Consider the following 27898-nt stretch of genomic DNA (forward strand, 5'->3'; position numbering starts at 1 on the left):
TATTAAGCAAGCATCTAAACAGTTTTGTAATTTACCTTTTTGTATTTACCTTTTTTAAAATTTGCATTCTGGGTGATGTTCTCAGAATCTGTTCTCTAATTCTCTTTTGAGTTGTGCCAATGGAGTTATTAATTTTACTACCTATAGTTTACTTTTCAGATTTTTGGATTTTCTTTTTTTTTAAAGACTATTTATTTGAAAGTCAGAGTTACACAGAGAGAGGAGAGGCAGAGAGAGAGAGAGGAAGGGAGAGAATCTTCTACCTGCTGGTTCACTCTGCAATTGGCTGCAACAGCTGGAGCTGCGCCCATTCGAAGCCAGGAGCCAGGAGCTTCTTCCGGGTCTCCCACGTGAATGCAGGGGCCCAAGGACTTGGGCCATCTTCTACTGCTTTCCCAGGCCATAGCAGAGAGCTGGATCGGAAGAGGAGCAGCTGGAACTCAAACCAGCGTCCATTTGGGATGTTGGCACTGCAGGCAGTGGCTTTACCCACTACGCCACAGCGCCGGCTCCAGGATTTTCTTCTCAGAATGGCTGGAGTGATATTCTTTCCTTTTGTCTTAGAGTTACTTTTGTGACATCTCTAATCATTTTAAATATAGTGCTTCAGAGGAGCTTCTAGAGGAGTTTACAGATTGTTCTGTCTTTTGTGGTACTGCTTCTTCCCTTTTAAACTAATTGTAAGCTTATGTTGTTAAAATATTTATTTATTTATTTGAATGTCAGAGTAACAGAAAGAGGAGAAGAGACAAAGAGATACAGAGAGAGAGAGAGAGAGAGAGAGAGAGAGAGAGAGATCTTCCATCCACTAGTTCGCTCCCCAAATAGCCACAACGGTATGGTTTGGGCGAGGTGGAAACCAGGATCCAGGAACTCCAACTGGGTTTCCCATGTTGCGGGCTGTGTTCTAAGCACTTGGGCCATCTTCTGTTACTTTCCCTGGACATTAGCAGAGAGTTGGACTGGAAGCAGAGCAGCAGGGACTTGAACTGGTGCCCACATGGGACGCCAGCATCACACGAGGTGGTTTAACCTGCTTTCCAACACAGGTCCGGGTTTTTTTGTTTGTTTGTTTATTTGGTTTTGGTTTTTAACTTTCTGCCTCTCCATCTTTGTGGTGACTCATTTTATATTATTTATGCTTTTAAAATATTTTTGTGAAATAAAGTTAGAATGAAAAAGACAAGGATATTAGTTTATATAGTTCTGCAAGTCAGAGAAATCATGCAACTCATCTTTTGTGACCATTTTTTTTTGAAATAGCATGAAGTGAAGTTTATCATTGTTACTTTGAGTTTTCCCTTTGTGTCTCACACTTGAGTTCTCTTTTCTTATTTTGAGTGCAGCTGTGTTTTTAAAACACTGTTACAGTCAACATACAATTTTATACACAAAATGTGTGTACGCTACTATGAGAGAGAATCCTGCCTCAGTTTACCTCTACCAAGTGCTGGCACCAGGACTTAATGATTTTCTGAGGACGTGTGACTTGCTTTGTAGTCTTGTCTGCCATGAATGATGTCAGAAGGTCACTGAAAACAAACCGGAGGTCTTAAAAGTGTTTTCTGTACAATTCCTTTAATAGGTGCCAAAGATAATATCTGCTAATATGATTGTGCAAAGCTGAAGTTACAAATGCATGCTCCGCAGGTCAGATCCTATCACAGAAGTACTTCGTTTAGCAACAAAATGTTTAAGTCTTCTATAGGAGATGCCAACCTTGAAAAAATGGGCAAATTTCACATGTTGGTTTAGATTTTCAGTTTCTTTTACAAACAAATGAGCAAACACACAAAAATAAACAGGAATTCTGTTCCAACTCTGCAACGCCATGTCTGCTTGTGTGAAAAATAGGCCCCCACGTGTATGAGACTGGCTGTCACTCTCCTTGTTTTCTGTGGACAGCTTGGTCCTTTGCATTACAGGTGTGGCCTTGCAGGTACTGGAGTGTGCAACTTGTGGCATAAAGATGAAGAAAGCTCTCAGAATGCCATCAAATAAATTACCATCGAGTGCTAGTGAATCTGTACAGGCCTGATGACTCTGATGAGTGGGTATGGTCACACACGGGCACGGCTGTCACACACCAAGGTCAGGGTGCCGAGCCTGCCCTTCTGATGTCACCACAGGAAGTACGTTTACTCTGGGGTGTAATCTGAGAGCTTGGAAAGAAACCACAAACTGTAGCAAACACGGCCCCTGTGGTTCTACTGGGATTTAGACAAGACCGAGAGACGCTTCCCTTTTGCTTTGTGTCCGCGCTTCTGCCTCTTCGTGAGGGTTCTTTTTGGAAGCAGCGCTTCCAGAACTCTCTGTCTCACTCTTGTTTCTACCAGTGGGGCCTTCCTGGAAACTTGCCGGAATGTATGAGTAATGTAAGAGTCGGACGTGTTTCTACCTCCAAAGTATTCCTTCTTCCTAGTTTTGCAATAATTCAACAATATCATAGCTGACTGGGAGCCCTATAAACAGTTACTAGATCTCTTTATTAGTCCCTGGTAGGTTAGCTATGTACTAATTTGGTCAGTACTAATGTAGAAAAATAGCCTTCCTTGTGTTGCAATCTCTTCCACATAAACTGTCCCCACGTACTCCTTGGCGTATTACATGTTTTCGATTTGTGCCCCACATCCTTCCGTGTCCACTCCAGCCCCCACCTTAGCCACAGTACACGCAGCGTATCCCAGATACATCTTACTCTTCCCGAGTCCTGCCGCCAGCCTCTCCTGCTCTGTCACGTCCTGGTCTCGTGTTCCTCTCCGGGGCTCCCATTCTGCTTTATTCCCTTTGGGGAGAGCATGTGATCATGTTTGATGGGTAGTTCTCCAAGTAGCTGCTCACCAATGGACTTTGAATTTCTTAAAAGCAAGCCCTGCCTCTTGTCACGTTCACCTTTCTAGTTCCAGAGCCTAAGACTCTGCTTGGTGCTTGGATGTAACAAGCACGCAACAAATTCATGGCATCTTAAATTAAAGTTAATTACATCCACAAAGGACTTGAGTCAGTTTACAGGGCTAAGGAGTATTTGTTACAAAGTGATGAAATTGGGACAGGCATTGTGGCACGCAGGTTAAGCGGCTATCTGTGTGGCACCAGCATCCCATATGGTTACTGGTCCAAGTCTTGGCTGCTCTGCTTCCAAAACAGCTTCTTGTTAATGAGCCTGGGAAAGCAGCATGTGATGGCCCACACACTTGGGTCCCTGCCACCCACATAGGAGACCAGATGGAATTCCAGGATTCTGGCTTTGGCCTGGCCCAGTCCCAGCCTTTGTGGCCATTTGGGGAGAGAGCCAGCAGGTGGAAGATCTCTCTCTCTCTCTCTCTCTCTCTCTCTCACTTCTCTCTTTCTGTGATTTTCATTTTTTCTCTGCAACTCTGCCTTTCAAATAAATAAATAAATCTTTTAAAAATTATTAAACTAAAAATAAAAATTTTTTAAAAAGATTTATTTACTTATATTAGAAAGGCAGAGACACTGAGAGAGGAGGAGAGAGAGAGATCTTCCATCCACTAGTTCACTCCCCAAATAACCACAACGGCTGGTGCTGGGCCTGTCCAAAGCCAGGAGCCAGGAGCTTCTTCCAGATCTCCCACGTGGGTGCAGGGGCTCAGGGACTTGGATCATCATCTGTTGCTTTCCCAGGTGCATTAGCAAGGAGCTGGATTGGAGGTAGAGCAGCTGGGGTATGAACCACTGCTGTATGGGATGCTGGCACTGCAGGCAGAGGCTTAGCCTTCTATGACACAGCTCTGGTCCCAATAAGTTTTTTTTTAAAGAAACAAAAGAAATGAGTATCTGACCCAAATTAGAGCCTAAATTTAGCACTAAATTTTGTACAGAGCCTCCTGGCAACAAGTGAAAAAGGAAGAAAGGATGTCAGTTTATGTGGTTCTCCAGGTCAGTGAATGACAATACACAAATCATCAACAATGTTGTTTTCTTCCAGTGTTGAACGCTATGGGAAAAGGGGCATAGAGTGGCATTATAGGTAATGTTCTTGATTACGGTTTTGTGAGAGGAACAGAATAATTCTTCACATAGACCCTCTTAAATCTATACCTCTATAAAAGCTAAAAGTAAAGAAATAATCTCTAACTGAATAATGCCACTGCTATAATAGCTCTGTAAACCTATTTCCAATGATCAAGTGTGAAATTAAGTTAGAGCTTAAGTAGTCAATTTTTATCCATTTTTGTGCCAGAGTGTTAGTGACTAATTAGTGTACCAAACTGCCCCCACACCAGTGCTGCTTAGTACAGCAAATTTGTGTTGTCTTATAGTTGCTGAGGGTCAACTTAGGCTGGCTGCTTCTGGCTCAGGTCTCTCAGAAGGTGGCAGACAAGCCATAGGCCGGGCGTGAGTCTCTGAAGACTTAGCTGGGACCTAGGAATTCACAGCTAGGCTCACTGTTGTTGGCTGGAGCTTCAGTTCCTTGCAATCAAACTTCTTTACAGGGCTTTCTGTGACTGCCTGCCCCCAGACAACAGTGGTTGAAGGAAATATTGGAAAAAACACGTGAATGAAAGGGTGGGCGAGCAGCCATATTGTAAGTAATGAGGACTTTTTAAAATCCAATGTCACAAGTGACAGCTTATCCTGCTGTGCCAGAAAGACCCACCCTGGGTCAAGGTGAGAATGTACTCTATTGGTGTGATGTCCAAGTGTCAGGACTGCCATCTTGAACATTGGCTACCCCAGAAATCTGGAAGAATGTTTTGTTTTCATATACTTTACATGGTCCTTGTTAGGATTTAGACAACTTTGGCTCTGTAAACTCAAGCAGACATTAAACCTCTTATGTTAATGGTAATGGATGAATGGTTGATGGGTTGGGGTGGGAGTTTGAGTCAATTATAGTGTCTGAAGATGGGGCCTCTGGGAAGTGATTGGATTGGATTAAGCGGCCAGGGTGGAGCCCCATGATCAGATCATGATGACTTTATAAGGAGAGACCACTCAGAGGACAGAGAAAGAGTATGCTCCTATGTCTCTGCTTCCAGTGGGGCTGCCCAATCTTTGACCATGAACTTCCAAGCTGTAGTCTGAAATAAACTGTCTTCCTTCCTAAGAAACCCCTCCCAGGTGCTCTAGCTAAAGTAATGAAAAGCTGGCACTCCTTCTGGTCCTTGCAGAATCCCCGATGTGAGCACTTTTAAGTGTTGGATAAAGACATTCAGAACTGACTTCTGTGGATGAAAGTCAGTGTTTATGCTGCTGACCAGTGCAACATGTACTTCTAATCCCAGGAGGAAAATGTGCCTGGACCAAATGGTGTGAAAATACACAGGCCTGAGCTGCATATTTCTTTCCCATCTCTGCACTGATGAAGTCAACAGTTTCCTCAAAAGAAACTGAATATGCTCAAGTGCTTAAGACCTCAAGCTACAGACTTCTGCACATAGAATATGGAAGAGGAATTCCTGGCTTTCAGCACTGTGCAGTCACATGCAGTCAACAGCGTTCTCACTCGCTAGTCTTGGAAATGCCATTTCAAATGCTGGATTTCCAATAGGACTGCATCTTAAATAGCCTTCGGGGACAGAGCTGAGGTGGCGAGAGGGAAATCCATTTCATCATGTTAAAGGGGCTCCTGTGGTGAAGGCCAGCTACTGTTATCATCCCCACTGGACGGGGGGATTAAGCAATGCACAGTATCAACCGATGTCATTTTCAACCAGGAAAAACAGAGTTCAACTCTTTTATTTTAGACTACATGCATAACTGCCCCATTTACACCTGTATTTCCTATGTCCTCTTAAAAGGAATTATTTTAACATTGAACATGAATGGAATATTAATTTCAAAAGCATAATAGCTATTATTAAGTTGCATAAAAGTAAGGTTCTTAAATATTAAGAATTTTCAGAGAGTAAAATTATTGCTAAAATTAACTAAGTCCTATGAAAGTAGTGAGTGTTTTGAGCAACTGACCTAATACAGATGGCCTTCCACACTGGGAAGAACTTCTTAAGAGTCAGACTTTCACCCAAATCTCATGTTGAGATCTTGAAAGGTGCTGACCCAGAGTCCTTGGGTGTGAGCCAAAGCCTCAGCTTAGGTCACTGGCATGCACAGGGAGGAGGCCCTTTGCTCCAGGCTGGGCTACGTGCCTCTAGTCCCATAGTGAACAAACCAGGGACACCCCAAAGGCTGCCTCTCCCCTTACTCTCAGCAGTTAAATTTTTATATGATAGTGTTAAGGACAAACAAAACACATAGAAGTGAATAGTTTTTAGAAATGCAAAGTATTGGTTAAGAATCTAAAGCAAACAAATAGAGGATGTGGGATGTCTATTATACAATGTGATCTTCAGAACAATCCTAACAGATAAATAGGGGAGACCCACAATATTAAGGTTCCCATTCTACAAAGGAGCCAATAGCGGCAAAGAAAAGAAAAGTAATGATCTTGATTGTGTTGTATAGGTCAAGCACTGGCCTGTATCCCATAAATCCTTATAGCACTGTAAATTATTATATTTAGAGAGTTCAGCTAACTTGTCCAGTAAAGTGCTGCCTCCCCAGGGTGCTAAAGCTAGTTCTCTAAACCAGAGGGCTTTGCGTTAGCTCTCCCCTGTCTCCACAGTCATACTAGCACATACACTGTAATGGGAAAAGGCATAGAACCATTTAAAACACAGGATGTGTCTCATAATTTTCTCTCCTATATCTGAATTCTTCATTCAGGTTGTCCATACCTATTTGGATCTATAAAACTTGTATTGTAAAATATTACTATGCTTCTTTGAAATGATAAACCTCCTGATAAAGAGGTCAAATTTTATCTTCTGATAAAAGGCCCAGCTCTGAGCCTCACACTGTCTCAGGTCTTTGAAATCCTAATTGTTCAAATTCCCATCCAAAAAATTACGTGTAATACATTCAATTTGAAATCAGTGGTTTCCTTAAGATCTTCAGTGATATAAACTGTCACCAGGGGTGGGAGAGTTAAATACTTGAACATGGAGAACTATTTAATGCTGAATTTGAAACCTGTATGTAGGTGTACAGTATTGAAAACTGTGGAATGCTGTGATACATTGGAAGAGGAAGGGTTCTGAAGAATATAGCCATGGTGCCCCCATTTACTGCCAAAATGGATTTGAAAAGGAATTTCCTAATTCTTTCCTTACCCAAGATCACTACCAAACATGGATGCTGTTCATACCAATCTGTTTTTCCCATCAGCCTTCGTCCCCTCACTGAATTTCAATACCAAAATCCACAAAATTGAACTCACCACAAAATTTATTTCATAGTAATAGGATGTGACTCCAATGATATTGTTAAAGTCATTTCATAATTCTGAAATTCTGAATTATGCTTAATTTGGGGGTTGGGAGGGTCACAAATCATTTCCCATTGATTGTTGGTTTACAAACTTATTTTTGACCTCCCTGAGTTGTTCCACCCCATATTTACCTGAAAATCCCAGTTTCTACTACAAACAGTGCCAGACACTTAGTAGGTACTCTGTTTATTGAATAAATAAACATGAATCCCAATGCAAAGAATCATATCCAAACTACATCAAAGAGTCATTATTGGGACTGTTTCTCCCGCATCTTCCCATGCCTGGGAGGAATGAAATGTGTGCTGAAGCAAATGTGACTTGCAGCATTTCCGCTTGCACCCCCACTCACCACTTTGTTATGCTCAGTTAAAATAAATCACACAGCACTTCCTCCTGACATTGTTCTTCTGATCTCCAGCAAGCCCTGCCAGGAGCAAGAGAGGCAGCCCAGTGGGTCTCCTCGCCCAGCCTTGGTCACAGTGGAAAAAAGGATTTGAAGTAGTCGAAAACATGTGGAGAAAACATTTCAGTTCATGGTCTATTTAACAGTCTGTATTCCCTACCTTTTATTATCTTAGCTTTATTTGACACCCATGAAATAATCCCCTTCTTCTTTCCCTCCCTGTGGTTGCTAACACAGACACTCTTCATGGTTATGGGTTTTCCCAGGTACTGTGAGTTGAGTTTGGGGAAGGTGATCACAAATCCATTTAGGAGCAAGAATGCCACTGATCCCTTCACGTCACCAGTATTTAGAAATAGTAGTTATTAGCTTTAAGGATCAACATTCCAATGTTAATATTTAAATGTCATAAATTAATTAATACTATTAATACTACTTCTGTTTATTTTTCACACGCTTGTAGAATTCTAGCCCATCCTGAGCGAACGTCTCTCAGTTCTTTTGCTGCCTTTCAGAACAGTAGTTTTATCTGGAAACAGTATTATCACTGTTTTTTGGCAGGGCAAGGGACCCCAAAATCGGGTTCTTTGTTCTTTGGGTACATGAAAGCAATAATGAAACTGCAGCTGAGCATCAGTATCACATCTTTATTCAGTGGCAAAGAATGGAGAAGCAAAGCCCCGCTTGCAAATTGACTTCTCAGTCTGCTGGGGGCTGAGGACTCAGATCTAGGGCTACAGGAAGGAGGGGCAGCAATGCGCTGGTAAGTGGGAGGATTTTCCTGGGGAAGGGGCAGCACAATTCTTGGAATCAGGAGCCTCCTCCTTGTCATCCTCTTATGATCTCTTCCACTGGTGATTGTCAAGTGTCATGGCACTGGTGGGACTGATGTTTAGCTCGGAAACGAGATTAAACGAAGGCTTGAGGTACATTGGCAGCCATTGCGATTCTCGCCCGTTCAGACCAGTTGGCTAGGGAGGAACATCTGCTCCTGAGCCACCCTAGTCTCAGAGGAAAAGAATAAATACTGGGCTTGGACAGGCATTGCCCTAGGTAACTGCAGCGCTGGGCTGGTATAAGGAATCAGAAAGCAATAGCTGGGGCAGTTAGGACTAGTTCTATAACCTTGGACAAGTGCCTTCCTTCTTCATCTATCCTTTGGTTTCTGGGTATAAAGAAAATTGAAAAGAGCCATTGATGACAGTAAGACTGATAAAATATTTATGGACACTTATTTCTTACAGATCCTCAGGTATCTATAAGAATTTTATTTATCCAGTAGCGCTTGTCTGTGGTCAGCCAGCAGCACTATCTGCCTTGCAATAGTGCAAAGTAGTGAAGTGCCGTTTCGCAGGACCCCAGTGTCCGTGGCAAGTCAGGCGCAAACACAGGCAGTTGTGTAGCTCAGAAAGCCCCCCAGCTTCCTGGATTGTTTGTAGGTCACATCTCAACCATTCGTTTAACAACAACTACCACAAAGATTGTTGATTACTCAGATGTTAAGCACAGCCGTATTTCTTTGCAAACAAAGGCCCTCCTCACAGAATAAAAGAACCACTTGTGCTTTCCAAGCAAAGTCCTTTTTATTATTAGTTTCTGGGCATTTGGCGATTTACACTGTTTATAATCCAATACTCTTAGTAACAACAAGATAGCTGTAACTGATTGTTTGAAAGAATATAGAAAAACAGCAACAGGTGGTGATGACAAGGAATGGAATATCTGCTCTAACCCCTTCCCTGTGAGGCACATGGTTAGCTTTCTTTCCCCAGCTGTTGGGTGGATGCAGTCGCATTCAGAAGAGGGCACCTAAGTGACCGCAGTCAGCAGCTCCCCAGGGCGGGAAGGATCAACTACGTTGAATTTTGTTTAGAACAGGAGGTTGCGGCCAGCATTTCGGTGCTGGGAGTTCTGTTTTCATAATTTTCAGCATGTGGCTTGGCTGTCAAATCAGGGTCCTAAACATAAAAACAAAAGAGTCCCACTCTCTGAGAAGGACAAGGCCATTGTTCAGGAAGTGGCCAGCTTGACTGGTGTCTTTTTGTCCCTACTGGGGCCCACCACCACACAGAGAGAAAGCAAGCTTTCTCTCCACTGAAGGATAAAGACAGCAGCAGGCAGCACCCTCCCTGTGGCAGGAAGCAGGGCGTGATTTTAGACAGGATGGGCTGCCTTGGTCGCAGCATTTTAATATGTGTGGTAGCTTCAGATAAACAAATCCTAATCCCCTTCCACAGGGCTTGCTCCTAGAACATTCTGGGGCAGCATGGGCAGATTTAGGGGAATAGGGTGCCTTTTTCAAAGGAGACTATTGATGGACTTATGTTGATAATAATCATCACCTGGTGCTAAGAATCTGTCCGAAAGAGCCAGGTAGAAATTGGGCTCTCACTGGCTCTGATTTACCTTCCCTCTCTTGAGCTTAAAATGACATCAAGAAGCCCCCCTCAAGGCACAGCCACAGCCCTGTCCTTTGGTTCTGCCCCAACTTCCAGACACACGCCTCTCATTCCGGCAGAAGGCAGGAGGCGCGCCATTACATTTGGGCTTGTTTGGTGATGCTTCGTGAAAACGGCTGTGTTGCCTGTCTTTGTGTGAATACAGTTTTCAAAAATGAAAATCGCCATGGCAACAGCTGCAGCCACTTATTACAGAGCAATAGAAGTGACGCTGATATTTGTGGGGAGAGCTGCGCTCTCCGATTAATGTGCACCTTACACCAGAGTGGATTTTTCCTGCTAACATATCCATTTTTACAAAAGAAAAAGGGAAGTGAGTGTGCTTAAAAGAAATTTAGCAGGAAGCTAGAGAGCTCAAGGATTTGGTAAGTGGGAGTAGAGTCTTCTATCTGCAGACCTGAGTTAAAATCCAGTTGTTTGGCAATAGGTCGTGATACTGCGATCCTGGAGAGAGCCGTGCCCACTGCTTGTGTTTAATGCCCCGGTACTAATATGCCACTCTAAACAGAATTGCCTCATAGCAATGACAGTGATGATTAGAATGCTAATGAAGCTGGTGTCCTGCTTCTTTTAGCACCCCGTTTTCCTCTGAGCCCTGAGGAGCCTCTGTATATGATGCTATAGGAAGCCAATTTGCTCCCATCTTAGTCAGTAAGGATGAAATAGTTAGCTTACTTTCCTCTTAATCCTGAGATTACAGTATCTTCCATAGGCTCAGACTACATGTCCTGGCTCTTTCCTTTTGCTGAAAATTAAGAAGATAAGTGAAGAGGAATGCTAGAAGATTTGCCATGGCATATGTTCAAGATTCCTACATTGTGGAGAGGAGGTTTTGGGTGTTAAGTTTTAATGAGTTTTTCGTATCCTGTAAGCATGATGTCACATCATTTTAATGATCCCATAGCTCACGAGCTATCTAATTATGAAGGAGAAGAAAAGTGGTATCAATATTGAGTAACTTGGGGCCGGCACCCTGGCTCACTTGGCTAATCCTCCACCTACAGCGCCAGCATCCCATATGGGCGCCAGGTTCTAGTCCTGGTTGCTCCTCTTCCAGTCCAGCTCTCTGCTGTGGCCCGGGAGGGCAGTGGAGGATGGCCCAAGTGCTTGGGCCCTGCACCTGCACGGGAGACCAGGAAGAAGCACCTGGCTCCTGGCTTCGGATCCGCGCAGCACCAGCTATGGCAGCCATTTGGGGGGTGAACCAGCGGAAGGAAGACCTTTCTTTCTCTCTCTCTCTCTCACTGTCTATAACTCTACCAGTCAAATTAAAAAAAATTTAAAAATTGAGTAACTTATGGAAACAATAAGATCCAAAAATCTGTTGTCTCTGAGACTACAGATAAATAAACCTGGGGACTAGAAAGAACCTCTTTCAAAACCAAAATTCCCCACTCACTTCCAAAGAACTCTGACACCCAAAGAGACATTTCAGGTTTGTGGGGGGCATGTGGCCGCTCCTATGTGTATGTGTGACATGTTGATTGAGAAAACATTAAGATCATATGATTCACCTGATCTTTTCACAAGGTTACATCTCTTCAGTGAAAGCTATTCTATATTGTTTTAGTTATGGGCCCAAGGTTGTATTTCATCCAAACTGTACTAAATGCTGTTATACCCTGGCTTGTTTTCTCTCATCAGTCGGAAGAATCAGAGAAACCCACGGAGAAAGCTTTTGCCTTAGGCTACGGGAAACATATTGCAAAAAAGGCCCCATCTTATTCTATTCCAGAACATGCCTAGAAAAGAAAAATCATTCCCCCTTTAAGCCCAGCCACATGGGATTATTTTATTTTTATTACAGGACAAGGCAGCATATTAGAATCTATTGTGCAGCTAGCAGTATGTCCTGTCTCCCTCCTTTCTGCCAAACTGCTCCTCATTCAAAGCAACCAAACACTCAAGAATGCCAGAGTTGGGGATTAGAACACCACCTGGTAGAGTTCCCAGAGAAATCTTCATTGCTGCCTGGTGGCCACATTTACCCCATATATCACTTACCCTGGAAACCAGGGTTAAGTTTTCAGTCGATACAAACTTCTGCCAGACTTTGTAGATACTGGTTAAGGCTCCCTTGCTCTCACTCTCTTGGCTTCTACACTTCACCCAGAACACCCTAATCAATGTATTCATGGCATTTGCTAAATTAAGCAAGAATGAAGGATGTTTTGAGTTAAATCCTGATGCAAGAAAGGGAATGTCGGAAGTAATACAGCAATAAGGAGTGGAGATTATCATTGTCTTCCTACGAAGTCAGTTCATCTTCCTGCCTAGAGTAACCTCAGGCAGATTTGTGACAAGGGTTGTTGGTAAAGATAGGATCATCATCTGGTGTAAAATGCATCTTAACATAATTCATTTCTCATTTAATAAATGAACTCAATTTTGTTGATCTCCCTCTGAAGACACAAGGAATGTAGTTCTATGGGAAGCTGTTCCCACAGCTCAGCAGGGAGGGGACAAGTCCAGTAGCTCCACTTGGAACCTCTGTTATGAGCTTTAGACACAGGAACCATTGCCCCTAACCCTTATATACTGTGAAGACAAATCATGCATTCAAAGAGGGACCCATCCCAGAGTCCCCTTTATTAGTGACATCCTATCTAGATGTACTCAAATCTGCACTGGTGGTGTGGGATCTATCATTTTACATCCAAAGGAGATTTCATTTGGCAACCTATTCCATTTTTTTAATGGTAATGTTTTGGTGACCCATGACATTTTGTAGCTGTCAAGGGCAGACCTGCTACTTGCTGCCCACTAACAAACCAAACATCCCACCTTTCGGACATAAACACTTCATTTCTTCTGGGGAAGCATCTGGAAGAAAGCTAATCCTGTTAGACTTCTGTTTCAAAGAAGATTCTTCTTTCTCAGGAAAGCCCTTATCCCCACAAGTCCCCCCACACCCCAGGTTTCTATTTTAAAAACTCACAAAGAAAGAACTAAATAAATGCGCAGATTCAAGTTCAGCTAAATAATGACCTTAATAGTGGGGACTATCCATTCTGCACACATGCAGCTAACCTTTGTGATGCACAAGCTTACCAACACACAGCTCACCTGGTGGCAGCACCGAGGTGAACAGCCTAGCCCCGGAGCTGTGGAACCAGGTTAACTAAGGTTCTCAGAAGGCTAGTCCTGCTACTTACTCACCACGTGACTTTGACCATGTAGCTTTACCTTCCTGGGTCACCCCTTGTAATCTGTAACTAGTATTATCTCTTCCATGGATTTTTTGTGGGGATTACAAATAATGTATACAAAACGCATGTCACCGTTCTGGCTTGAAAAAGAGACCTCAGTAAATGGCAGCCATTATCATTGTAATGTAGATGGTTCAAAGATCAAAAGAATCTTAGAACTGAACATTTTGCCCAAAAAAGACCACATATATGCTGTCCAAGTATAGTATTTAAGACTGAAGTTGGCTCTGTACAGGGTGATAATTTAAAAACAAAATATCATTTTGTATCTTACTAGCTTGTTCTCTTACGGTTTGATAATCCAGAAGTTTAAGAATGGGATATTTTTTATGTAAAAAAATTTTTTATGTTCCTCTCCATTGCCACCAACACAAACTAGATGGTACCAGAGCCAATTAGCAGGCAAAAGATGACAGAGGAACCGGTCCATTCTCTAACACTCCATTTCATTCAGTCTCCAAATCCTTGCATTGGGTTAATAAAGATTATTACATTTTTCAATGGGTGCCTTTACCATCACATTTCATATGAAATCAAGGTGCTATAGGCTCTTAATATGCACCGACCTCCTGTTAATAATGTTCATTAGTATTAAGTGATAAAACAAGGTTTTCATAAACAAAAGCAGGGATTTTTACCATTTCTCAGCATAAACATTTTTAGAGCCTCTATCTCTCTCTCTCCTTCTCTTTTTCTGTCATATACACACACACATACTCACACTTAATGGATATGAAAGGTGCCAGTGTCCTTTATTTTGTTACCTAAATGGCATTCTCCTCTCCCATCACTAGCTCACCTCTGTTCCATTTCACTGCTTCTTTACAATGGCCCCAAGACATTTTTTTTTACTGAATTTCCTAAGAAGGTAGTAATAGATTTGAATAAAAGCCTAGTGAATACACCTAATCCAGAGGAGACAGGGAAGTCTAATTACTGAATTCTGTCCTTTCTCCCAAAGAATTTGTAATTACATATAACCTTAGTTCCACCTGAGACATCAAGTACAACACTAGTTGACAGCATATCCTAGCCACTAAGTGGCTAGAATAGTAATACAAAAAGGCCTTGAGCAGGAAGAACTAGAGAAGGAGCCACAAAAGGAATGGAAGGGAGTTATGGGACAGCAGTCCTCAGTGCCGCTTGCCCTCCAAACAAAAGGAGCCCATTCCTGGGCACCTGGTATCAATTCCTCCTCTCACCTCACAGGCTGCCTATCTCCTTCCTCCTCTATGAGCCAAATGAGCAGTTAACCCATTGCAAAGGTATTTGCATCCCATAAGCTTTTCAGTACCACAGTAGTAGTTATTTCATAATTTAGCCCTCCTGGCATTTTTCTCCCCAAGTTCCTGCTCTTCATTGGCCTGTTTCTCCCACTTACTCTAATGACATGAATAGCAACAGCGAAGGCTTTGAGAATCTAACCATGGGTGAACTGAACCAAGACCAAAGAGCTTACATCCTGGTTGACCTTGGGAGGGCTGAGCCCTAGCAGTGGTGGCTGTGATGGTATGTTCTAGCCATGCAACTTTGGATATATTAAAACAGTACAGTTAACATCAGCTGGACAATGAATAGGAAGTAGAGTTGATCTGGGCCAAAAATTAATGCTCGCTTGGTGGTTTTATCCTCTACATTACTTAATAGTCAATCATTCCACATGTATACAACTCTCAAAGCCTCATTTTTAATCTACATATACTTAGCCATCAGGACCTGCCATTCTATCATTATCTAGTTAGGTTCTCCCATATGCTATCTGCTGGCCCAGAGCAACCACATGTGAACCCTGTTGAGTAAGAACTGTGTGAAAGGCCATGGCTCAGGGCACAAGGCTTCCTTTCTTTCTTTCTTTCTTTCTTTTTTTTAAATATTTTTTGACAGGCAGAGTGGACAGTGAGAAAGAGAAAGGTCTTCCTTTGCCGTTGGTTCACCCTCCAATGGCTGCCACAGCCAGTGCGCTGTGGCTGGCGCACCGCGCTGATCCGATGGCAGGAGCCAGGTACTTCTGGTCTCCCATGGGGTGCAGGGCCCAAGCACCTGGGCCATCCTCCACTGCACTCCCTGGCCACAGCAGAGAGCTGGCCTGGAAGAGGGGCAACCGGGACAGAATCCGGCGCCCCGACAGGGACCAGAACACGATGTGCCAGCGCCACAAGGCGGAGGATTAGCCTAGTGAGCCGCGGCGCCGGCCCCTTTCTTTCTAAGATGCACTTGTTTTGTGTACCTGGAACTGGTTTCCAGTTCTTCCTTTTGTCTCCTGTTCTATGTGCAGATAACCCTTTGCCTCAGTTTTTGCCCTCTCCCTCCTTGTTTTGCCATGAGTATTTGTGTTCCCCTACCCACGTCAGTAGTTTTTGACCTTTTGTGTGGTCATGGACCGTAGGGAAAAGCTGATGAGAGTTAAGGAATCTCCTGCCAGAAAAACACACGTGCACTCATCAGTGTTGAGTTCACATCTGTCCCTGGATGCACAGAATCAGTGATTTCCTGGGCCCCTTGCTTGTTCTTTACGTATGAATTTCGGCTTGCTGATCTGGCTCTAACCTGAAGAATTCCACTGTCCTCTCTCCACCTCTACCACTACCAAGTCTTCCAGCCTACATGATCCCTTGGCTTCTGAGCAATTGGCTGCTTAGATATGAACAGCAACAATAAAAAATCCTCCTGGTCCTTCAGGGCTGTTTTACTACTCGGGTCCCTAGTCCTGGCACCAAGCAATAGCTTGTGGCCTCCAACAGCTCAGCATGGTCTTGATAAATGAAGTGTTCATCTTCATGCTCAGCCTCTCGTTTCATGGCTATCTTTATTGTGCTGAATGGGATAGGTCTATTAATGCTCGAATTAGGACTCTCTCCGTTCTCACCAAGTGGTGTTGGTTTGAGATTCAAATATAACTGAAGATCTATTTTGTAGCTCAAATAAAACCGTGTCATAGTCCTAGAGACGACTCTTTCATAGAATCTCCACTATACAGCAACTTCTACGAAGAGATAAAATGAGTTTAGAATATTAGGTGGAAGCAAAACCTTTTGGTGATATTTGTTGGCCTGTAAGTCCTATGCTTCCAACATCAAATTGAAAACTGTATGGGGTGATGCAACTGCCTTGGTGAATTATATTAGTTTAAGAAGATAACTGTGTGCTTTGCTCCCAAAGATAACTTGAACTCAAGTGAAATTATCTGTGACTCTAAAAGATGGATGCAAATCCTTTAATTAAATTAAGCTGTGATTTGGGGCCCAGATGCTCACTTAATTGCTAATAAATGGAAGAGCTGTGGCTAGGGAAAGAGTCTGGGGGAGCAAGTCACGCAGTGTGAATATTTTGCAGAGTTGGCTTGTCACCAGGTGAAACTGCATCCGGCTGGCTCAGGCAGCTGTTTATAATCAGAGTGGGGTTTGCCTAATACACAAAAGAAAGGCACCCAGATTAGGAAGGCAGTCTGTTGTTTGCGAAAGGCCCTTTGACCCACCCAGAGGAGTAGAGCGTTTCCATCAGCCACTCATCACTGTCCTCAGCACGCAGCATTTGTGAAACACTGCAGGCTCCATCCAAGCAAGTACCATTTGCTAATTCTTTATCTCTGTGTAGCATGCAGTGAGCTGTGAACTGATGATCACCATGAAAGAAAACTGTTGGTTTCATGGTTTTTTTTTTTTTCCATGATGTTTGCTAGTGAGGAATTCCATATGACTTCATGATATAGTCTCTGTTCATGAACATATTTTCCTTCAGGTATAGCCATAGGACTTCTGTGATATGTCTGTGTTGAGGTCTCCTTGCTAGAAATTCAGCTCTATTAAATTTGCAAGATAATTGTGGATATTTTGTGCTTAGTTTTTGTGAACAATTTGCCTGCATCCCCTTGTTTGATACTATCCCAGTAGCCGTCTGCTCAACAGGACTCATTAAGAAAAAGATGAATTCAATATTAGATCTAACTCAGTGCATTGCTCATTCCACCCCAGAAGATTTTTGTAATGTTCTAATGCATTAATTGGAATTCCTAAATGTCCCCATATTCTTAGAAACAAGAGCTTAGATTTTATTGATTTCTTCCAGCAAATGGTAAAGTACTTAGTAATGATCCCAACAATGTTAATACAAAAGCAGTAAAATATCATAACAGCTAGCATTTATGGAGTGCTTTCCATGTTATAGATGAGACTCTAAGTACTATGTACATATTAACACATTTAATCCCCATTCTGTGGAGACATAATTATCACCATTTTCCGGATGAAAACACTGCACTGAGACACAAGGAAGTAATTCCAGAGACAGTGGTCACCACGTGGGAGAGCAGGGTGGACAACCATCTAGAACAGTAGACCTGAGTTGGTGTTGGTATGAACGCCCACAGATATAGACAATAGCTTTCTATTAAAATCCATTTAGAGGCTTGCGCCGCGGCTCACTAGGCTAATCTGCCAGCTGCAGCACCGGCACCCCGGTTTCTAGTCCTGGTTGGGGCACCGGTTCTGTCTCGTTTGTTCCTCTTCCAGTCCAGCTCTCTGCTGTGGCCCGGGAGTGCAGTGGAGGATGGCCCAAGTGCTTGGGCCCTGCACCCACATGGGAGACCAGGAGGAGGCACCTGGCTCCTGGCTTCGGATCGGTGCAGCGCGCCGGCTGTAGCAGCCATTTAGGGGGTGAACCAACGGGAGAAAGACCTTTCTCTCTGTCTCTATCACTATCTAACTGCCTGTCCAAAAAAAAAAATAAAAAATCCATTTAGAGGGAGGAGAGGTATTCATTAAGACACCCTGGCCTGTAAATAGCACTGGGTTGTCAGCAAACCCCCGCATACAGAAATGGATATTTTGACTAATGCATTTTTTTTTTCTTGCAAACTGGGTCTAGAAGTCCTAAAATCTCTAACATCCAAAGTGGCTCTGTCTCAGTCCTGTTGAGGGGGGAGCATGGTTGAGTTAGCTGTTTCTCTATGAGCACACACAGGTGATATATCCAGGTGTTTTCATTCCTCAGCCTGCACTGTGCACTGTGCGGGGCTTTCAATCAGTGAGACCTGAGTTGAATACCTGATGCTCCGTTTACTAGCAAGTTATCCTGGGCAAATGACTTAACCTCCTTCAATCTGTTTATCCATAAAGTAAGAATAGTTCTTTCTTCATTAGACTGTTGGAAGGATTAAATGAGGTCAAATACATAAAGTTACTTATTCTCTCTCAGACAGTTTCCTCATTTGCAAGATGGAAATAATAATAGCACTATGAGGGGTCACCATGAGGGTTAAATGAGACAATGCTTATAAAAATGCTGAACATCGTGCTCGACACAAAGGAAGGCACGGCGGTAATGAGCTCAGGCAACAGCAAGGATGCAGTGTGCTCAGTAAATGTTGGAGAATCAAACGCTCCCCTGTGTTGGGCCTTGGAGATCGATATTTGGTCTTGCTTACACATATTTATCATTATATTTTAATTTCACTAAATTTCCATCTTTAGTGGTTATTGACCTACTTTTCTGTATCTTTTATATCTATTATGATAAAAAGTTTCACATATCACAGCACTCTTTGGAGTTAAGGTTTCATTAATGAGGACTAAGGGAACTGGAAAGTTCGAGAAAGGGTGGAAATTATCATTAGACCTTGAGACTTCTCCTCTCTCGCCCCTAAATGAGGAGGCTTACTGCAATAGGATTCATATTCCTGTTCCTGCTTCAGGAAAAGAAAAAAGAAAAAGCAATAAGAAGAGTATTTGCAAGTTACTTTTATCTTTAGGACTATCTCAAATTCACTTTCCTCTCAATATTAGGTGTAAGAAAATTTCTCAAAGCCCACAGACTAATTCAATTCTGACAAGACTTTTCAGGCTAAATTGCAAAGTAATTTAAGATCTCCTTTCAAAGAGAATGCACATATAATTCATAACAAATCTCCTTTAACTCTTCTTCCCTTTTAACCAATTTTAAACTCAGAGCTCTCTTTGTCACCTTACAGTTGGAACTTAATGGGCCAGAGCCACTTAGGAACCTGTCAAAGGCTTTATTCTGAGCTGAAATTTGTAACTGTTCTTGATGTCATTATCAACCCGGCGCCAACCTAAATCATCAGCACCTTCATTGCATCCTTCATCTTCAGTGTAGAGGCATGTAGCAACTCTTTATTTTCTTTGGGAAAAAAAAGTTAATAAAGACAATGAATGCAAAAAAAAAAAACCATAAAAAATAAAATAAAAAAAGAAATACTGTTCCTTACTACCTGCATGCCCAACCATTTCCAAGGTCAGGGTTTGAGTGCACGCAGGAAAGCCAAGTGCCCTACTTCCCTTTCTAGTTGAGCTGGAAGAAGTTGGAAAATAGCAAGTTAGTGACCCTTGGGAGAGAAGTTCCTTGAGACCACATGATCCAGCTGTCCAGTGCATGGATTTCCTCCATAGCAGCCTGAGCAGTAGGTGCTTATGTTAAAACATCCGCAACTACAGAGAATACGCTATCCTTTTATAGCCCCATTACCTTTCCCATCACATAGAAGAAGCAGGAAATTTTGAAATAGAATTTAAGGCTAAAATCTGTCTCCATAGGATGTTTGAGTTTTGGAACTTGCCTTCTGGAAATATAAAGAGTGAGGCCGGATTCCTCTGCTTGACCGCCTTTCAAACGCTCACTGCAGTGGTTTCTGTTGCATTTGTCTATGCTTTCAACTCTTGTACTTCCTCAACCTTCTTCTTCACCACTCTACTCTTTCTCCCGTGGCCTGATGCACCTGCTCAGGCCTTTTTAAGATGACAGCACCTAGGGGCCAGTGCTGTGGTGCAGTGGGTTAATGCCCTGGCCTGAAACGCTGGCATCCCATATGGGTGCCGGTTTGAGACCCGGATGCTCCACTTCCAATCCAGCTCTCTGCTATGGCCTGGGAAAGCAGTAGAAGATGGCCCATGTACTTGGGCCCCTGCACCCATGTGGGAGACCTGGAAGAAGCTCCTGGCTCCTGCCTTCAGATCGGCACAGCTCCAGCCATCGCGGCCAATTGGGGAGTGAACCATCAGATGGAAGACCTCTCTCTCTCTGCCTCTCCTCTCTCTGTGTAACTCTGACTTTCAAATAAATAAATAAATCTTTAAGAAAAAAAAAGATGTCCACACCCAGACTGACCAGAGGCCTGACTGCCTCCTTCATGGAAGGTACAGTGGGGCGGTGCTGTCTACTGTCCAGCTTCCTCTGCTGTTGCCAACATAGCCTCACCTGGAACAGTTTACACCAGGTCTCTCCCCTGCTCAGAACTCTGAAGTTGCTGCCCTTTGACCCCTGGAAGAAAATCATGACAATGGCCTGAAAGGCTGCACAAGCCCAGGTGCTGGACCTGGTCCCAGGCCTGCCCCCTACCACTCTCCCCTGAACCCTTCCCGTCCTCAGTCCCCGTGAGGAAGCTCTGTGTCAGAGCAGAAAGCTCTCCCCGATTCATTTCACCCAGGATTTCACTTACTCATCATCCTCAGAGAAACATTCCTGCCCCTTGAACTGAAGAAGCAGCCTCATCCCCGTCTATCCCACCCTCCTCTGCTGCTTTATTTTTTTCTTTTTGGTCCTGTCATTGAATAGCACATTTCTGTGCTCAGCTGTTTATTATGTTGTCTTTTCCACCGACATGCAGGAAACATGAGGTCAGGAGCTATGTTTTGTTGCCTGTTTTATCTACAGTGCCTAAAACACTATCTTCACCTCGTAGGTGCTCTATAAATATTTGCTGCTGGAATGAATTAATTCAACCTGGGATTGCACCATGTTTGGGGCAGCCATAATACACTACTAGCTTATTCATCCCATGGAATTATTTCCCCTTGTGCTTGACATCCAAAAGGCAAAATATTCATCCAGGATTTGGAAAATCACTCTCTAGTGTAAATTTGGGCCCTTTGAAGATAGTCATTAATCAGCCCCTCAGAAGTGGAAAGAGTTAATGAATAGAACTCCCCTAACAGCTCTCTACTCTTCAAGGTCATTGGCCCTTGGGAAGGTAAAACCCTGTGGGTCTAACTCCAGCTCAGCCAACTTCTGACCAGGACCTCTTATTAGGAAGGCACAGCTATTCTAACCTCCCAGGGTGCCTGGAATGCCCCCAATTCCTGGAGTCATTATGTTTTACAGCAGGTCCTCTTGACAGAGCTTCATCAGCCCTGGGCAGAACATAAAGCCAGAATAATGGGCAGGCAGATGCCAGAATGAATTCCAATGTATACACACAATTCTTGGCCCCATAAAAATCAATTCCTTATTCATAATTAAGCAACTTCTCTGAAAAAGGGCAGGTTGATACAGTTATTAAAAGATAAATAATAGATAAGGATCCACTTCTCTTTCTTTTTTCTCTTTTTTCATTCAGCATGAAGAATTTTGAAAATAAAGTAGCACTGTAATTACTTTTCCTTCTACTTGTTTCTTGCCTGTGATACCCAGGCCTAATAAAACAGAGCAATTTTTACAAATCTTCACTGCCCTTCCACGTTGTGTTAGCAGCAAACCGACAGAGTATCTCTAGGTGGGGACAAAAGAAACCAGAAGCACCTGGGCATAAAAGTCACAAGATATGTCATCCCGCGGGCCTTTCCTTGTGTCCTAGATTCTCACTAGGGATGATGGCTGAGAATAAAAAGTTGCTAAATGGCTCTACACTGAAAAGAGCAGCAGGACCTGGCCTGCCCATCCTCACCCCAACATCAGAGTAAGGACCAAACACCTCCCAACTGGCTTACTGGGCAGCAAAGTCAGCCTCATTTCCCCCAACTCCCACCCCACTGCCTTTGCCTCCTATCGGTACAAAGAAAGACCTGGGGAAGGAAGAAGCATTCACCCTTGGAGATGCACCTTGTGAAGCCAGGAACCCCCACTCACCACTTAAAACACAAGAGCTGAGTTCTCCAGCCCTCCTCTAGGCCTCCAACACCAGGGGGCGCTGAAACCCAGATGGGAGGAAGAGGAACCTGCTGCCTCTCCTCCCTTCCAGGTCTTCCCTCTGCTGCTCTAGAGTATTCTGCAGGGAGAGGAGCCGTGCTTTGAAGATTCGGGTTTTAAGCTGGACTGCACTATGTTTTAATCACTAAAAAGAATTGAATAATGGACTTTGACCAAGACATCATTAATGGGACTACTTACCCAGCACGAAGGGGATTCAATATTGTACAGCTGGAAGCCATGACTGGAGGGGAAAAAATTCATATTTATGTCCCAACTAATCAAGGACTCTTCAATGAACCAGTGCCAATAATTAGAAAAATTTTTTGTTAGGGATTAAAGATTTGGCAGAGCAAATGGAAGGCCCTCTTGTATATCTTTGGCTATGGTAATCATTTTCTATTTTTTTTTTCTTTAATGATTAAGTTCATAAAAGTCCCGAAAGGGATGCAATGTGCTTGCTTAATATTTTCAAGTGACATTGATTTCATATTAACGAAGGAATTGAGACCAGCCTGCAGGGTAGAGAAGCAAGTTGTTCTGATCAGGCACCCACGAGAGCAAGTGGGCTGCGGGAATTGGCAGGGCCACTCGGAGGCCTGGTGTCACGTGGAGGCACCCTGCCAAGGAGCATGAGGTCGCTGAGTAGTTTCTGTGAGTAATTTTGTGGTGAAATATTTTAGCCGTAGCAATGAAAAATAACGAGAGCGGATGATGTTGGCAGTGGGGAGACCTTGAGAAAGATTGCAATGATGACTCAGCAGGGTCCAGAATGGAAATGCAGCCAAAGTCACAGAGGGGATGGCTCTTGGCAGCTATGACTGAGGTAATGTTTCATTAGTATTTTCTGTACCTGTTACTTTACATTCACTTTCAACATCATTTCTCTCATAGTGTCTCTTCCTCATCCTTTTTTCCTTACTTTTTCTCCCTTCCTATTCTCCTTCATCACTAGTATTTATTGAGCACTTACTATATACCACACACCTTTCTGTACAATGCAATTTATATTACAAATTATTCCCATCACCTAGAGATCATCGACCAGTAGTCAGTCAACCGGAGTGAGATGCAGATGGTGAATTCTTCGTCTTAGTTCAGTTCAGGTTGAGGTGTTGATTTGACATCTAGGCTGAATTGTTTCTTTTAGAACAAAAGCAAGCTGAGGGAGAGAGAGCAGAGAGAAAAGATGCGTTATTTAAAGAGTGATTTACTTAAGAAATGCTTGTCTAATTCTTGCTGGGTGCCAAGTACCATTTCAAGTGCTTTATAAACATTAACTCATCTAATTCTCTTAGCATCTCTACTTGGTAGGTAGTGTTATCATCCTCATTTTATAGAAACTGAGGTTAGGGAGCTTTCTCAATGGCACACATTCACTAAGACAGAGCCAAGATTTATAGACCTCAGATTTAGATTCTACTCTCTTAATGCTGTGTAAGCTTCCAGACCCATTTCTTGTGAGAACAACATATAGACAAAACGATGGGCTATTGAGAACCACTGGGATGTTGATTGTGTCTATGAATCTTAACTAATGCAGTAAGCAAAATGATCCTTATTCAAGTTGTTGTCATCAAAGGAATTGAGGATATTTCATCCATTTCAATTTTTTTAATACAAGGTGCAGCACCCATTTATTCCTGAGTGTGGATACAATACACTACCATCAAACTAGATTCTTGCTGAATAATCTTCCCTGAACAGAATGAATCAATAACCTGGCTTTATTTCCAATTTATGAGATGAATATTTAAACACCACTATGTATTTCTATTCACATCACTTGCAAGAATATCAGTTACATCCAACTTAAATGTTCATTTCTAGAAATCTGGAGATTGTAGGTCCACTCTCACCAGCTGTTCTATCAACAGTGTCTCTTCAGGGTGGTGTCCCAAATAACAAACACCCCAGAGAGTAACAGAAAATCCAATTTTCCCCTCACCTCTCCCGTTCCAGTGTTTGCATCTGCTAATGGGTCAAGCACCTCCCTGGGGACAGGGGATAAGTCCAAAGGGCTGCATTTGCAGTACCGAAAACATTCCTCCCTTGGGTTCAACTTGGAATACTCCACATGTGCTGCCCAAGCCCTTGGCCTTTTCCAACTCCCCATCCCGCACAGCTGCTACTCCCAAATCCAGAGGCTTTGTGCTACAGTTAAACACCAGAGCCCATAAAGGTGCCTCTGGCCAGGGGCTAAGCCTAGAGGAGAAACTTTCTCAAACTCCAGCAGTTCAGAGAGATACTGCCTCTTTGGGCTGGGCTGGGGGATACCTGCCTCCTCCAATCTCGGTCCTCACCAGAAGCCCACGAGTGTTGCCTAAAGAATGTCCCCTATTAAACTGAAGGAGATGCAAGTCAAGCTGAGCCTCCTGAGCTATTTGTGACCCTAGGGAAGATCCCCACCTGGCTTGCTGAGAACACTCCTTCCCTCCTTGCACCACTGAGCCAAGAGCCTTCTGATAAACCTGGCAATCCTTTAGCTTCACTCCTGGGGGCCATTTATCTGGGATTCCTGCCCGGTGTCTTTCCTTCCTGGGCAGCCTTCTGTTCCCATGCAGAGGTGACTAATCCCTCTCCAACTACCTCAAAGCATGCCTTGATGGAAGGACAGCCATGTCCCATCTGTCCGTGGTTGGAACAGAGGCCTAGTTCAACTTGTGGACATTCTCAGCAGAAGGGTGATAATGACAGGGATGATCAGTAACGCTTATGCAGTGTTTATTTTAGGTGCATATATCAGGAACTCAGTGACTAGCCCTGCAATCCAAAAGACACAAATACAGGGTTTAAATAGACTTCGTATCCTCATAACATTTCTGGAGGACAAGTGCTCTTGTCTCCATTTTACAGGTAATGAGATTGGGTTTGAAAATGAGGAAGTAATGTGTCCAAGACCACGCAGCTCATAAGTGTCAAAACTTTTGCTCAAGTTAAGAAACTCAAATGTCTGCTTCAGTGTTGTGTCAATAACTCATAAAGTACCCACAGAGTGACTACCTATAGAAATCTAGTGGATGGTGATTTGTTTCAAAAGGCCACTGACTTCTGCAGGCCTCCTTCCTGCCTGTTTCCTATCTATTTTCCTATTGTCCTGCCTCCATTCATCAGCATATGTATATATGTATATATGTTTATGTATATGTATATATATATATATATGTGCCACATGCTAGGCACCAGGCTGTTCCCTATGCAAACAAAGAAGAATGAGACTCAGGCCAGGCCCAACAAAGCTTACCGTCTGGGAGTGGAAGTCACGCAGGACAGCAGGATTCCGTGAGATTCCATGGAGTCTGAGTCTGGCTGGTGAGACAGGAGAGGGGTACTGATGCCCCAGGCAGTATACTCTGCCCTCCTCCTCGTTTCCACGAGAGTGCTGCCTGTGTTCAGATCCAAGCATGAAAATTAAGGTTCGGTTCCCAAGTTCCTAATGTGCTTATAGTCACTGTGACACTGTCACTCACGGTTCTCTCCCAGCAGGATCACTTTGTACTTCCTGCATTGTGAACACAGTAGCTGTGTGATGTTGGATTTCTCTGATCCTTAGTTCCTTTATTTTATAAAAGAAAGAAGTAATAAAGGGAGAGAAAAATAAAGAGGAAAAAAAAAAAAAGAAAAAGAAAAAGGGGACCGGTGCTGTGGCGTGGTGGGTTAGCCAGTGCCTGTGATACCAGAATCCCACTGGGTGCTGATTCATGTCCCAGATACTGCAGTGCCAATCCAGATGTCCTGGGAACGCAGCGGAAGATGGCCCAAGTGTTTGGGTCCCTGCCACCCACGTGGAGACCCAGATGAAGCTCCTTGCTACTGGCTACTGGCTTCATCATGGCCCAGCACTGGCCATTGCACCCATTTGGAAAATGAACCTGTGGATGGAAGATTTCTCTCCCTGGCCACCTGCCTCCTAACTCTGAGTTTCAAAGTAAATAAATAAATTAATTAAAAAAAAAGAAAAGAAATGAAGGAAGAGTTGGTGGAGGGAGCTGCCCTGTGTACCTCACAGAGATGTCACAGGATCAAATAAAGTTATAGTGTAATCCTAAAAAAAATATTAAGTAAATGCGAGGGCTTTTGTAGGTTATTAACATGGAACTGAAGGCTCTGGTGATGCCATCTCACTCACCATGACCACATGCAGGCCCTCTGGCTTCCAAATGTAATCACAAGGCTATGTCTTTAAAAAATAGTAATAATTTGGCCGGCGCCTTGGCTCAATAGGCTAATCCTCCACCTTGCGGCGCCGGCACACTGGGTTCTAGTCCCGGTCGGGGCGCCAGATTCTGTCCCGGTTGCCCCTCTTCCAGGCCAGCTCTCTGCCATGGCCCGGGAGTGCAGTGGAGGATGACCCAAGTGTTTGGGCCCTGCACCCACATGGGAGACCAGGAGAGGCACCTGGCTCCTGCCTTCGGATCAGCGCGATGCGCCGGCCGCAGCGGCCATTGGAGGGTGAACCAGTGGCAAAGAGAAGACCTTTCTCTCTGTCTCTGTCTCTCTCTCTCACTGTCCACTCTGCCTGTCAAAATAATGATAATAATAATTTATTAGAAAGATGGAGTAACAGATAGAGAGGGAGAGATAAAGAGAGAGACAGAGAGATCTTCCACCTGCTGGTTCACTCCCCAAATGGCTCTGACAGCCAGGACTGACGCAGGGCGAAGGCAGCAGCCCAGAGCTCCATCGTGGTCTCCCACATGAGTGGCAAGGAACCGAGCACTTGAGCATCTTCTGCTGTTTTTCCAGGCTATCAGTGTTAGGCTGGATCCAGAGCCCAGCAGCCAGGACTTGAAGCAGCACTCTGATGCGGGGTGCCGGCTTAACACAGTGCACCACGGTCAGCCCCACGGCCATGCCTTGAGTGCGGAACTCACCTGCCGGCTCACCTTGTCTCATCCTCTTTCTCCCGCCTGCAGCCCTCGTTCCCCACCACCGTCTGTTCACTCACCGCCTTGATCAAGTGCCTTCTCCTTTATCCTAAAGTCCTGCCCTTTCCCTCTTTTATGCCAATAAGTGTTGTGTAGCTCTCACAAAATCACCCACAGCAACAAGGACCAGGGCTCTTTGTTATCTCTGTCTTCGGCTTCTCTGCCTAGATAGGCCTTGTATAAATCAGGTGTTCCATAAAATGTGTGCTGAATCAAATCTGCTTCCTTTCTCCATGCTCTTCTCTGTCTGCCTCCAACACTGTTTCCCTAATCCATCACATGGCACATGGTACACACTCAGTTCACGCATCCTGGGAGCTGTAGGGCCAGCAAATTCAATGGACAGCCTCCGTAGCTCAAGCTCAGCTCAGCTACGTTACCCATCACAGGTGAGGGTATTAAGTTTGACAAACAAGCAGCTGTACCCTGTCGTGTGGGCAGGAAGAAAACAGTGGCAATAAAGTGCAGACTGCAAATAAGCAGGGAACCCAGATGATTTTAGGTGGCACACAGGTGACCTTCATTGCCAAATTACCTAGTCTCACATATATATTGAAATATAATTAGCATCTCACCCTTATGGTTTCCTAGATATTCTTTAATAAAAGATCTTGCATGTGAGTAAAAATGAGTTGATTTAAAGAAAAAACATACCAAAAATAATGGTCTCGGATATGACCAAATTG

At 43.7% G+C, this 27898-nt stretch overlaps 1 protein-coding gene and 1 long non-coding RNA gene across 2 annotated transcripts in view; one reads left to right on the forward strand and one right to left on the reverse strand.

Annotated features, from left to right (window-relative positions):
- Window positions 1–27898, forward strand: part of SLC9A9 (solute carrier family 9 member A9) — a 626265-nt gene that overhangs the window by 261355 nt on the left and 337012 nt on the right. The gene's annotated exons all lie outside the window — the stretch shown is intronic.
- Window positions 23273–27605, reverse strand: LOC149127132 (uncharacterized). The gene is made up of 3 exons (XR_016232747.1): window positions 27159–27605; window positions 25529–25840; window positions 23273–23446 (listed from the first exon to the last, which is right to left on the reverse strand). It is a non-coding gene; the product is annotated as an uncharacterized LOC149127132 (long non-coding RNA).

Source organism: Oryctolagus cuniculus, chromosome 4 (genome assembly GCF_051225735.1).
Source record: "Oryctolagus cuniculus isolate XC-2025 breed Fujian yellow rabbit chromosome 4, ASM5122573v1, whole genome shotgun sequence".
NCBI lineage: Eukaryota > Metazoa > Chordata > Mammalia > Lagomorpha > Leporidae > Oryctolagus > Oryctolagus cuniculus.